The sequence below is a fragment of the Gracilinanus agilis genome, chromosome 3 (genome assembly GCF_016433145.1).
Source record: "Gracilinanus agilis isolate LMUSP501 chromosome 3, AgileGrace, whole genome shotgun sequence".
NCBI lineage: Eukaryota > Metazoa > Chordata > Mammalia > Didelphimorphia > Didelphidae > Gracilinanus > Gracilinanus agilis.
The window spans coordinates 103,496,925-103,511,947 of NC_058132.1; the positions used below are offsets into that span (position 1 = coordinate 103,496,925).

Consider the following 15,023-nt stretch of genomic DNA (forward strand, 5'->3'; position numbering starts at 1 on the left):
TTTAAAGTAGGAATGGACATTAGAGCTCAATTATGCTGACCTATACCAGTGAGAATATGCTCTACAACCACTTCCAGTCAGTGGGTTTTGTAGCCTCTGACTGAAAAATAACTGACATTTATGCAGCATTTGGGGTTTTAAAAAGGATTTTCCATTAGTATTATTGTCTCATTTACTTCACATTGTTCCGTGGAGTTCAGATAGAACTAGAGGTGGGGCAAATCTCTAATTTGCTATTAAACCATATTTAATGAATGAATTCATGTGTGAAAAAGGCATTTAGGAAGTACTTCCTCTGTGAAAAGCTTTGAGCTAAGACAGGGGATAGAAACAGAAAAGTGAGAGAGACTCTTCTCGGTGGGCTCACATTCTTCTTTGGCAGACAACACATATTGGAAATCCACGTGATATAGAGGATGACCTAGTGCTCATTAAAAGGCAGAGGGAGAATAGACCAAGCTCGCAGGGCTCTTAGTGTGTATGATAGGTCAGAGTGCAAAGCCCAGTGATGAGAAGATGAGAAGGTAGCATTGAGGCAGATGGTGAGGCCAGGTGGTCCTGAGGGTACAGGGAACCTTAACCTACCAGAAGGATATATACTATATATATATATATATATATACATTATATATATACCTTTACCTTACCAGAAGGATATAGCTGGTGAGTCCTTGCCCATCCAAGCAGTGTAAGCAGTCATTTAAGGTCCTTCAGACTATTGCATGAGAATTATGGGAACTATAGGATGGTGACTTATTCTAGAACTATTTCTACCTGAATTTCACTGAGCGTGATGAGTGGAGTGAGATGATAATAATAATATAATTATATTATATCAGTAATTATATTGCATTATAATCATAACAATTATTATTATTGTAGGATTACATCATTATTACTACTATTATTTTTATTCTAAGAATAAATGGGCAGACATTATCTGTAATGCTGGAAGTATTTCTATGTATTCATGGCACTTAATTCTACTATTTCCTGCCCCCCCCTCCACAAGAAAGGAAGGAGGGAAGGAAGGAAGGAAGAAAGAAGGAAAGAGAGAAAGAAGGAAAGAAGGAAAGAAAGAAGGAAGGAAAGAAAGAGAGAATGAATGAAAGAAAGGAAGGAAGGAAGAAAGAAAAGAGAGATAAAACAAGAAGATAAAAGAGTGGAAAGAAAGAAGGCAAGCTCCAATGAGTCAGGATTTGTTTCATTTTTGCCTTTATAGTTCTAAAATCCAAAACAGCACCCAACACATTGCAGGTACTTATTAAACATTTGTTGAATAAGTGAATGAATTGTGTTAGTATTATTAACTATTTCAGAGGTTTGCTATTCTGAATGTCAACTGGTAAACACTACAAAGACGTTAGCTACTTTTACATGACAGAAGGGAGGTCAGGACAAACATGAAGAAATATAAGCACAGACCATGGAAACTTGCTAACGGTTGGAGTTATGCCTTCTGGGAACATTCTGATGCCCTTAAGGCCCATCAGAACTCCAAGATTTTAGCAACAGTATTCAAACCCCCAAGAAAGGACAAGAGAAAACCATCAGGATCCTCAATTTATAGACCTGTTCAGGAATGTTTGTGATTTTTGCCCTTGGTGATGCTCAGCTGGCTAAAATTATCATCCCTTCAGAAGCCCACTTTCATGAAGTGTTGGCTACTACAAAGCTACCTGGGTGAGAAATCTGCCAGGGGCTTCATTTCCCAGCACATAGAGCCCATCAGGAAGATTCACAAGGGTCAGTTCCTCCAGATTCATTATCGTGTGTGTGTGTGTGTGTGTGTGTGTGTGTGTGTGTGTGTGTGTGTGTGTGTGTGTTGGGTGTTTCTGAAAACCTCTCATCTGTCTGGGAAGCAAACTCTAGTTGTACGTAAGGAAAAAGACCTAGATCTCTGAGGACCTAATGTTCTTTTTGCTTTGCATATTACAGCCAAATTGTCCCTGAAAAGTTGAACAATTTGGATTTCAGACAACTTGCTGATGTCCTTCCCTACTTTATGATTTGGGCGCTTTGGTGAAAATTCTTTTCTATTTTATCAGGTGCACATATTTCTACCCACAGCACAGGATAATAGGTCTTGTGATGCCTTGGAAAATTGGTTTGGTGGTTTCAGGAGGAATTGGAGATGAACGTTTCCATAAGCAATGTTGGTTCAGGTGCAAGGCGTCTCCTGTAAGAGTTTCCTTAGGAACTGATTCAGGAGGCCTCCCTTGACCTGTAGCAGCCAAGTTCCTGACTGTGGGCTGATGAGTCAGAGACTCTGGAGGGGGACTCAGAGGTCATTTCATCCAAAACCTGTTTAATCCATAAGTTGTTGGTTTTTTTCCCCAGAGAATCTTTCAAATTATTAACCAATCTCTGAATACCTCTAATTGCAGACAGCTCACCATCTGATGAACTAGGATGGTGCACTGGGCCAGGAATCAGGAAGATCTAAGTTCAAATCTAGCCTTAAACACTTACTATCTTTGTGATCCTGGGCAAATCACCTGACCTCTACCTGCCTCAGTTTCCTTATCTGAACATAATAATAGAACTTACCTCCTCAGGTTGTTATGAGGACCAAGTTAGACAATATTTTCAAAGAGCATTGCAAATCTTAATACGCTATATAAGTGGTAGTTTTATAACTACATAAATGATAGCTAGTTCACACATACACATACACACAGATAAATATAGTAGGTAGATTATGATAGAAGCAAAGAGATGCAGATAAAATCCTCTGGTAAATCTGTAAAGCATCAAGCATAGTGCCTGGAAACATAGTGCCTCGGTGCCTCTTCTGTCTTAGAACTGGTATTAAGACAGAAGGTCAGGGGGGGAAGGAAAAGAAAAAAAGGAGAGGTGAGGAGACAGGAGGGGAAGAGGGGAGAGAAAAGTGGAGGAGAGAGGGAGAGGGAATGGGAGGGGAGGGAAGAAAAGAAAATGCCAAATGGGGTCACAAAGAGCTGGGCTTAACAAGAGTAGGGGTTTAATAATGCTAGTTCTCTTCCACTTCTTAAGTGATGAGATAGCCTATGGATGTGCTGAATGTCAAAACCCAAGTGATTTGTTCAGAGGTTACTTGAAGTCTGCAAGGAAAGTTTAGAAAGTATGTTTTATCTTCATTAAGATAATTGAAAGTAACACACCCTAGGTATGCATATGCCTACACATGCTCATGTGTGTATCTACACATGCCCCTATACACACTTAGAAATAATCAGTGGAAGTATCTGGGTGAAGATTTGGTCTTTGTACACCTGACAATCCAAGTCACAGTGTGACTTTGGAAAAGTCACTCCCCCTCTCTTAGTTTTTCTTCATCTATAAAATTTGGATACTGCCTAACTAAGGGATTGTTGCAAGAAAAATGCTTTGTCAAGTGCTAAACACTATAAAATGTTTTATAGCTACAGAAATCAGTGTAACTATCAGATGCTCTGTGGTTACATTCACTACTGCTATCACTCAAGAGTTCAAAACTCCTTTTTGTTGGCCCTACTATTTTTTAATAGGTTAACTTTCTTCATTAGAATGCAAACTCTTTGAGGACAGGGACTATAACTTTTCTTGAATTCCACGTATGACATTGCATCTCTTCCTGCTGTGTCTTTGCAAGACTCTTCCCCATATCTGAAATCTTCTGACTTCTAACTTCCATAATTTTCAATCTCAAGATCCATTTGAAGATAAGTCCAGGTGTATATCTAACCTGAAATTTGTACATCTAACCTGAAATTTTTCTCCTAATTGTTCATTGTTGGCAATCTCTACCTTGCCACCCCACCACATGTGTATTTTGTATATATTTTGGATTCATTTATTGAAGAGATTGGATTTGGAGTCACAAGAACTGGAATTCAATTTCCTGCTCAGTTTCTTACCATTTGTGTGACTTTGGACAAGTCACTTTCCTCACGTGAGTCTGAGTTTCTTTATCTGAAAAATGAGAGAGCTAAACTAAGTGACTTCTGAGTTCCTATCCTATCTTAGAACTTATAATCCTGAGTAATAATGATAGTAATAATAATAAAAATCAACACATATAGCTCTTACTATGTCAGGCAATATGCTAAGCACTTTACAATTATCTCCCTTGATCCTATTGTGATTTATTTCTTATCCCATTTTACAGATGAAGAAACCAAGGCCAGTAGAGATTAAATCACTTACTCTTGGAATAACCCTTAAAAGGAAGTTTTCTCTCTAGTATTGAAAGAATTAATTAAACTCAGTTATCCCCAGAAGTCTCAAGCTCAGATTACCTGTAAGTAAACTCAAACAATTTTTTTTTTGTCAGCAGGACAGTGCCTCTACCTGTCTAGAGAAGAGAAGGATGTACATGTGTGATTGTGTTTGTGTGTTGGGGGGAGGACAGAATTGATTTTTTTCTCACCACTGGTAAGACATATGCTTGTGCCAGATGAATTTTTCTCTACCCATATTATGTATGTACTTCTCCAGCTCCACAATTGATAGACAAGTGCTGGGGGAATGGGATAGCAATAACTCCTGCCCACTGCAATGTGAATGATGCTGCGGTACAAGATGGAAAGCCATAACAAGGCAGTGGCTCCATCTCCTTTGAGTCAGTCAGGGAAATGATCGCTTTCTTTGGCCAATAGAGAAGCATCAATCCTGGGATTTGCCTAACCACCCCAGAGCCTGGAAGATCCATCAGGCTCCCAGGCAGCCCTCTGTCTGTAATTCACTATCTTAGAGGCCAGGGTCAGCAACAATTCAGGGACTGAAGCCATCTCCTCTGTATTCCTCTCTATATTCCCCTGTTCCGAGCCCTTACAAAGGACCTTACAGTTTCTACGATAGTTACCCAACAAGTTTTTATTGAGGAATAAGTAACAAATCAATGACTTAAAAATTTAATGTGATGCAAGGGAAAACTTCCAAAGAATTGGAACTATTCCCATATGAAAGAGGATTCAGTGGGAGGTAGAGGTCTTCAATCAAGGTCTGGATAAACTTTTGTTGGAAATATTGTAAAGGGGATTCTTTTTCAGGGATAAGTTAGATTAGAGAGTCGTTGTATTTTTTTCCAATTCTGAAAATTCTGTGATTATATAATTAGACTTAGACACATAGAGCAGATGAGGTAATAGATGGAAGATGCAAAGACAATGGTTTCACCTTGACACAGAGGGAAAATTTCCTAACAACTAGAGTTGCCCCAAAGAAGAATGGACTGCCTTGGGAGGTAGGGGGATCTTCCTCACTAGAAGTCTTCAAAGAAAAGTTTGGATGCCCACTTGTTGGGGGATAGGAATCACAGATAGCATTTACATAGCACATTGGGGTGTGTGAAGCACTTTTTATGCAGTAATTCAATGTAACCTGATAACCACATTGGGAGGCTGAACATTATTATCCCCTGTTCTACTTAAGAGGAAAGTGAAACTCAGAGAAGTGAAAAGACTTACTCCTAGAGAGAAGTATATTTAGATACTGTCTAGATACCCCTAAATTTCATAGGCAGAATTCAAAATAAGCCTTTCTTGCTTTCAGATCCAACATTCTTTCCATTACACTATACCATCTTTCACTGCAGTTACAATTCTTGTACAAAATTCTTGTTCAGAATTGCCTTAAACAACCTCCAGGGTCTCTTCCAATTCTGATATTCTGTGAGATGGTTGTAATGGGAGCCTTTGCAGAATAAGACAATGAGATTTCCTTTAGAATATGAAGAGGGGATGGTTTAAGACATAGCAAGTAACTAGCTTCATTGGATCATGAGCTACATGCAAGATAATAGGGAGAGATAAAGGAGGAAAGATCATAGGATTATAGTATGTAGAGTTATAAAGGGTCTGGAAGATAATTTAGTCCAGTGTTTACTTCAGCAACACATGCACTAAAATTGGAACAATGCAGAGAAGATCAGTATGGTCCCTGAGCAAGGATGACATGAAAATTTGTGAAGTATTCCCTAATCTGAAATAAACATTTTGTACTGAATTCACCATCAGAAAAAAAGATAATTTAGTCTGAGTTGGACTCTACCCCACTTTATTGTATGGATAGATATGTCGGTATAGGTGTAGATATCAGTGTAGGTGGAAGTGTAGGTATATGCAAATTTAGATGTTATCCATATTGATATTGATAGATATGTAGGTGGATGCTCATATAGATATAAATAGCTATGGATGTAGATATAGGCAGGTGTAAATGTTATAAGTATCAATATTGGGATAGATGTAGGTATACATGTAGATAAATTTATGTGTAGATATAGATAAATATTTGTGGATATAGGTATAGGTACAGGTATAGAAGTAAATATAGATAGATGTTATAAATATCAACACTGATAAAGATGTAGATGAAAATACAGGTAGATATAGACAGACAAAGATATGTAAAGCTATAAAGAATGCAGATAGATATAGATGTTACAGACACTAATACCAATATAGATGTAAATAGATGCGCATGTAGAGATGTAGCTATACTGCAATAAAAATAATAACTAATAATTATGGAAATGCAAAGTGAAACAACTCAGAATAATTTGGTAAAAAAAAAAAATGAACCTGAACTATGTCCCCAAAGTTGCAAAACTCAGCATAGCATTTGACCCAATGCCATGCTATGTCTACGCAACAAGAAAATCAGGCAAAGGGGTGAATGATTCATATATCCAAGACTATTTATAGCAAATCTTTTTGTTGTGGCAAAGAACTGGGAACTAGGGTGTATGATTATCATTTAAGGGAATTAATGAGCATATTAATCTATATCGATATAACTAAATACTAATATGTTCTAATAAATTATTAAAGTAAAAGCTTCAGAAAAACTTATAAAAATGATCAATTTAGAAAGACTTACAATCTTTGATCAATGCGAACTATTCATGACAAATCATACTGACCTTTGATCTTTGGACAAGAATGTGATGGACTCAGGGCGCAGAATGAGACATATTTCTTGGACAGAGCCAATGTGGGAAATTATTTTGCTCATCTATGTATGTTTATTTTGTTTTTGTTTCTTTTTCTTTTTTCATTTGGGAGGGGGGGTGAAAAAGGGAGAATTTTTTTTTAAATTTTTTAATTTTTTTAAATTACTGTGTATTGGCTCCAAGGCAGAAGAGTGGTAAGAGTAGGCAATGGGGGTTAAGTGACTTGCCCAGGTCACACAGCTAGGAAGTGTCTGAGACCAGATTTGAACTTAGGACCTCCTGTCTCTAGGCCTGGCTCTCAATCCACTGAGCTACCCAGCTGCCCCCAAGATTTTTTATTAATTGGGAAAATAAATTTAATTAAAAATATGAAAGTGATAAATAAAAAAATTCAGAAGCATACTATGGAAAAATAAAGCAAAAGAAAAGAAAAATAAAACAAGATTATCCTTGAAAATAAAAATTGGAGAACTTATAAATGAAAAAATGATACACTGTGGGAGTCATGCAGTAAGAATAATAAACAAAAGAAGACATACATTGTCCAAATAGCAGCTTCCACATGGACCACATAAAGTCATCGTTTCAACTGAAACTTTATGAGATGATACAATATTCTGGTTAACTGAACAAAGATGGAAGAAAGAGAGTTCCAAATAATTAATATGGATATTCACTGGGTCTTGATGTTCTGAAACAATAATTAATTCTCATGTGAATGTAAAAATAAATTTGATATAATTTTTTGATGTTAGTAGACTAATAGATGTGAGGTGATACTGGTTTTCACTTCTTTTTCTTTGATGATGATGAATGTCCTACTTTATGTGAGGCACCAGGAATTTGATGAATTAATTAGACTTCATAAGAGAAGAAGAAAATGGGTATCATCAAAATTAATATTTTACAGCCTCTTTCAGGAGTATGCCCTGCCCTTAGGGACTCTCAGCAGGTCAAAATCACAATTCTAGTTACTTGGGTTTTCCTAGCTTCCTTCATGAAAAGTAGGATCTGACAAGGCAACCTAGGCGGGAAATAGTTTTACACTAATGGGTTTGTGCTTCATTGGCTCTTTCCCATTAAAATCATGTTAACCGTGCCCCCTGTTAATCATCCTGAAATCAGTTTATTAATTAACTCACTCTGGGAAATGGCAATTTAGTCAGCACTATCCAACTAATTAACATGTTGTCTTGAAATGGCAAGTGGGCTTCAGTGAAATTTCTTCTTATTTGCCCACTCCACAGGGGCCTAAGTCTTCTACTTTGTTGGAATAACAATTTCATAAGCTTTAAAATTTAGATAGTATTTTATGATTGCAACAGGCCTCACATATATTATCATCATGGGATCATGAATTCTTGGGCAAGAAAGCGAAAACCTTGGAAGAGCAAGTGGTATTTTCTAACTGCTCCCTACTGGAAGCAGCAACTCCATGAGAAAGAAAATTTGAGAAGTGAATGACTGATTAAAAAGGGAATATCTGAAAATGGCATTTAGACTTCTAGACCGTGTTTTAAAATAGTGATGTTTGTCTGGAGTCTTCCAGGTGTAATGAGAAGGGCTTTGAACAGAAAATTATTAGGAAGGACTAATATTGCTTTTGTTCATCTACCAACCTAGAAGCCTTGGAGAACTGCTACAATGTAGGAAGATTAGCAATAGGAGTGCCCAGAAATTTAGAGTAGGCAAAATTTATGAAAGAAAAAAAGTAGCAATAAAGCTCATGGCTTCCCGTGTTTATATATCAATATACCAAGTGAAGGTAACAAGCAAGGCTAACAGGGAGACAAATTTCATCCCATAGTTACTTTAGTGAGAGTTGGTGGGAATTTCTATTATTGTATTATGGCTCTGGAAGAGTATAGATTATTTGTATGGAGCAGGGTGGTTTAAAATGTGTATATAGCAGCTCTGAGGGCCTATTAATGGGGGCTAGATGTGCCCAGGGACACACAGCTATGAAGTGTCTGAGACCAAATTTGAACCCAGGACCTCCTGTGTCTGATCCTGGCTATTTATGCACTGAACCACCTTGCTGCCCCCTATTATTGCATATTAAGAAGAAATATTCATGTGAAAGAAACAAGGAATCAGAGAGGAGAATTACATTGGTCAACATTTAAATTTAGATCAAAAGAGAAATAAATATCATTGCTATTTTTATTTGAGTGTGCTACAAACACCTGTCCAGAAAGAAGAAACAACACAAGTCTGGTGCATAATGAATATGAAATAAATGGCTTGGAGATGTTACTTTCCAATTATACTTTATATATTTTATTTGTACTTGGTTTTTCCTCATGTCTCCTTTATTAGTATGCAATCTCCTTAAGGGCAGGTACCCATCCCCCTTTTTATTCACAAACCTGACATTTAGTAGGGTACCTAGTTGTTGTTGCCTGCCTGACTGAAAGTGGTAGTGGACATTGCTGAATGATAATGAAAGATCAAGAAAAATGAAAACTGAGAAAAGTCACTCATATTTAATATTTAAGATGTTGTTGGTCCTCTCTGAGATAGCAACTTTAGTAGAATGGTAGGATCAGAGACCAGACTTTAAGTGTCTGAAAAATGAAAAGGATGGAAGTAAATAACATTTATTAGGTGTATATTATGTGACAGGCACTGTGATAAGTGCTTTAGAAATATTATCTTATTCAATCTTCATGACAATTCTGTGAGGTATGTGCTATTATTATTATTATCATCATCATTTTATAGATGAAGAAACTCAGGCAGGTAGTGGTTAAGTGACTTGCCCAATGACCTTGAAAAGACTTATTAATGAATACTAATCCATTAATTAAATTAATTAATTAAATTAATTAAAGGAACAACATGTTCCTTTGAATAAAACATGGTGTTATGGAAAGGTTGTTGGATTTTGATTCAGAAAAGAGGAGTCCAAAAACTAGTCTTTTCAAGGTCTAATACCCTTCAATATTACACTCATTGACAAAATGGGCCAAAAAGACACAGAATGAGTCAGGATGTATTAGAGCTCAGTTCTTTCTGACACCACGGGCAGCATTCTAACTACTTTACCATCTAACTGTCTAGTGGTATAAAGGTAGAAAAGGAGGAAAGAAAGCACATTTAGATTATTCTTCCTTTTGAGTTTAGCACTGAAAGTGAAGAAAATATATAATAAGAGCTTGAGGAGATGTCAGGGTCAAGAAAAGGTTTCATTAAAAATAAGCAAGACATTAATAAATGTTAATTGCCTATAGCATGTTCCTTTGAATAAAACATGGTATAGTGGAAAGATTGCTGGATTTACATTCAGAAACGTAGAGTCCAAATCTGACTGTCTCTTTCTTGGTGTAGCTGTGAGCAATTTACTTTTCCCTCTTTGAGACTCAGTTTCTTCACCTATAAAACAAAGAACTTGTTTCAATCTTTAGTCTTTTCCAGGTCTAGAATACCCTCCAATATTACAGTCATTGGCAAACACTTCAACCCTGGATATAGATTTAATTTATGGGATCAACCAGAAGTCATGCCAAGCCAAGATTGAAAAATAAAGCAGATCATCAACCTAGGAGATAGCTTTTTCATTTAAAAAAATGTGACCATAATGGAATGAGGCTGACTTCTTTGCTTGGCTTAAAGCCTGACTCAGATGGCCACTGCCAAAGAGAATTACAGATGATCAGAGCTATGTCAACCTGTTTGCGATAAGTGAGCCATTTCCCAAGATTCATGCTCTGATTCAAACAACACTTTTTGGGATGGGTAAGTTCTTTTTATCTGTTTGCTAAGGAATTCATCTAATTGTGCTATGGCAACATAATATTGTAAGTTCTTTTTTCTTCTTCTTGAGAAGGTGTATTGAAGGTAAAATGATCTGTCCTTTGGAGCACAGTCAGTGTGGCCAGATTGGAGTGGGGAGGCAGAGGGTTATCAAGAATGGGCTAGATTCTAGGCCTTTTGAGCCTTATGAGAAAGTTAAGTCAAGTTGATTAACTACTGGTAAGAAGAGGTAATTGCTCCATCTTAAGACATAGACCACTGAATGGAATGAGGCCATAGAAGTTCAAACCATAGAAACGTATTCCTGTATGCATTTTATAAAAAGGAAAATCTTGGGATTCTCAAGGATGCTTTGATCCACTAATCAGATTCCTAATTTTCAAAACCTATTAGGCAGACCCCCTCTTCCTAATCATTCCAAAAAAGAAAATATTAACACAAACAAGCTCAAAATAGAAGCTGGTGATGTATCTTTAGACATAGTCTTCAAATTCCTTCTACTTTTGAGTTAAATGATCTTTTATGATAGTTTTGGTAATTCTGAGATGATTTTCCATAGGTAGATACTTCAATTTATTTTTATTTAATGATAAAAGGGAAACATCATCTCAAGCTGTTCCCCAGGACAAAAGCCAGTATTTCTGACAAAAATGTTCTCCTTGTGATAAGGTATGGTTGTAAATATTGGAACACCAAATTGTGCCAAGGAATCAAATTAATCTGCAAAGTAATGAAAAGAGGCATGGTGGGTATAAGGACATAACTTCTTATTAACTTATCTTTGTAGGTTTTGTATTCCTTTCTGTCTTCAATAGAATGTGTACTGCAAAGATAAGGGTCGAATTCTTCTTTGTCTTTTTATCTCTAGAACCAAGTATGATAATACTCTGTGGTTTACGAAATGTTATTGAAATATGGTCTTGATCCATGACACATGAAGAAACCAGTGGAATTGCGTATTGGCTATGGGGAGGGGGTTTGGGGTGGTGGAGGAGAGAGTAAGAACATGAATCATGGAACCATGGAAAACATTTTTCTAAAAAATAAAATTAATAAAAAAGAAATGTTATTGAGTTAAACTGTTATAGACAAGCATTTCCAATGATGATCTATGCTCAAGATATTAGCACTATCACTGAGGAAATAAATTATGGGCAAGAAAGGTGGGTAAGTCATGTGATACAAGTGAAGGATAACAGATGGACAGTTTAAGTGTCCCATATTAGTCATGGAATAGAAGTGGGAGGAAAACCTAGAATAAGGCTTCCATTGTACCAAGTGGATTCTCCCTGGAGGACTTATGGAAGGAAAAGGACAAGATTTTCATAGGAGGAAAATGATGCATGGGTTATGAATAGCACCTTTGTAGCGAATACTCAAATTGATATGATGAAATTTCCATTAAAGTAAGATAAAGAGAACCAAGAAAAGATTTTTTTGGGGGGTGGTAGTCATAATGATTTTGTGAGTGACCCACACTGAATAGAATCATAGAGTTCTGGAATTAAAGAGAACCTTAGAAGTTATCCAATTCAATCTCTTTTCTTATGGATGAATCCTATCTATAATATCCTTGACCTATGTTCATCCAGTCTCAGCTTCCATTAACTGGGACCCTGATATTCTCTGGAGAAGCCACTATTGGTCATCTCTAATCATGACATTCTTCTCCTATTATGATGAATTCAGCTTCCCTGGAAGTTTCCTCTACTATTCCTCCACTAATTCTTCTCCTAGGGGGAAGAAAAAAAATAGTTCTAACCTCTCATGTGAAAGTTTTTCAGATATTTGGATACTCCTTACACAATGCATAGATTATACTTAATTCAAGTCTTTTTATTTAACAGATGATGAAATAACACAGATTCATCACAGACAAAGCTAAAATTTGAACCTAGGTCTGACTAATTCTAGATCTTGTGCTCCTTTCACTTTGGCATGATGCTTCCTATTATGTTCCCAGAGGATATTGTATTCTATAAAAAATTAAATATCTAAGAATGAGGAAGCTAAGTGGTACATTGGATTAAGAACTAGGCATAGAGTCAGGAACCTCCAAGTTCAAATCATGCCACAGACACTACCTGCATGACATCAGGCAAGTCATTTAATCCCTATTCGCCTCAATCTCCTCAAATTTGAAATGAGGATAATAATAGAATTTACCTTCCAGGGTTATTGTGGGGAACAAGTGAAATACTTGAAACATGCTTAGCACACTGTGCCTGGCACAGAGTAGGGACTTAATAAATGCTTGATCCTTTTTCATGTTAATTTAATATTTGCTAACCAATTTTCTCAATGACTGCACAATGCCTCATTAGGCAGAAAGGATGATTAATTCTAGATTATCAACTTAAAGGATATTTATTTTTTTCTGGGTTGCAGTTAGAATCCTCGCTACAACATCATGAATATTTCTTTGATCTTGAAACAAATATGGTCTTGCATTTGAGTGTAGAAGACTCCAATGAGAAAAGCCACCTCATCATTACCTATTGACTTCCCAAAGGAAAAGTTATATTTCTAAACATTGAATCAGAGGATCTATTCAAATAGAGCATTATGCCCATCTTGGGGTCCTCTTGGGAACTGCACATCCAAAGATAGGGCAATATATGTGAAAACTACAATAGATCTGCAATTGTAGAATGCTAGAACATAGGATGGAGAATGTTAAAGCAGGCAAAGATCTTGCAACATAAGTTTTTTTTAAAATCAGAAGGTATTTTAGAACATTTACATGTTTGAGATAAAAGAGAACATTAACTCTATAAAAATTAAATATTCAGAGATATAAAGACAAAGACTTGCCTTTGAGTTACACGTTCTACTAGAGAGGAATATATATACATACATACATATATATATATATGTATATATATATTATAAAGCTGTAATTATAAAAACCTGGATGGTTAAAAAAATTCAGAAAAGTAGATTAATAGAGTAAATTAGATAAGAAAATGAAAGATTGAATTACATAATCAAATGCTCAACAAATCAAAAGTCATAAATTACTCAGGGAAGAATGCTCTACTTGAACTGATAAGAAAACTGGAAAATAGTTTGAGAGAAATTAGGTTTAGAGTAACATGTGATAATAAGCTCAAAATGAATATATAATCTGAAAATAAAAAGTCATGTAATTAAAAAAATAGAAGAGTAAAAGATAAGCTATCCTTTTTAACTATGGCTAGTGGGAGAATTTTTAACCAAAGAAGGGATTTATAAAGGCAAACATAAGAGATGAAATGATTTTGATTAAATTCAAATGAAGATATTTTATACTAACAAAACCAAGGATAAGAAAAGATATGGTAAGGTGGGGGAGGGGTTTGCATGAAATCTTTCTGATAAAAGGTCTGCTATGCAAGATACATAGGGAATTGGCATAAACAAAAGACACCAAGAGTCAACCCACAGTGGATATGATTAAAGTATATAAACAACTTATTCTCAGAATTGCAAAATATTAACAGCCATATGAAAGTATGCTGGAAATCACTAATAATAAGGAAATTACATATCAAAATGGTTATGAAATTTCACCTCACATCTAACAAGTTTGCCAAGATATCAAAATATGGAAACAGTTAATGTTAGAGAGATTGTCAGAAAGTAAACTTATAGGGGCTGCTAGGTGGATCATTAAATAGAGATTCAGGTCTAGAGACAGGGGTCCTGGGTTCAAATCTGACTTCCGACACATTGTAGCTGTGTGACCCTGGACAAGTCACTTATCTCCCATTGTGTAGCCCTTACTGCTCTTCTCCCTTACAACCAATAGATAGTATTGATTCTAAGATGGAAGGAATGGTTATTTTTTAAAAAAAGATAAAGAACAACATATTAAAATGCTATTAGTAGGAATGTGAATTGGTCCAACCATTCTGGAAAGCAATTTGGAATTATGCTTTTAAAAGTTACTTAAATTACTATGTCATTTGACCTAGAGATTACATCACTAGGTATACCTCAAGCTGGTTGAAGATGGGAAAAAAATGTCTACATACACCACTATGCTTATAGTAGCATTTTTTTTCATTAGCAAAAACTGGAAACAAATTAGATATCCATTGATTGGGACTTGACAAAACTACATTGTGATACTTTAATGTAAAGGAAATAATTTTGCCATAAATACATACATATAAATATATATAAAGATGCATTAAATACCTATATAAAGAATACAGAAAAGGATAGGAATGCATAGGAATGGTTTAAAAAAAAACACAATACAACAATAAAAATGGAATGAACCAAAAATTCCGAAGTAAACACTATATAATTATTGTGACTAATTTTTTTATTGAGGTCTCAGTTTCCTTCTATCTATAACATGAGA

The 15,023-nt window shown here is 35.8% G+C and overlaps 1 non-coding gene across 1 annotated transcript; it reads left to right on the plus strand.

The window, feature by feature from the left end:
• The first annotated feature begins 5,839 nt into the window (after nucleotides 1-5,839).
• Nucleotides 5,840-5,946, plus strand: LOC123243358. Its single transcript, XR_006505904.1, has one exon. It is a non-coding gene; the product is annotated as a U6 spliceosomal RNA (small nuclear RNA).
• Nucleotides 5,947-15,023: the final 9,077 nt, after the last annotated feature.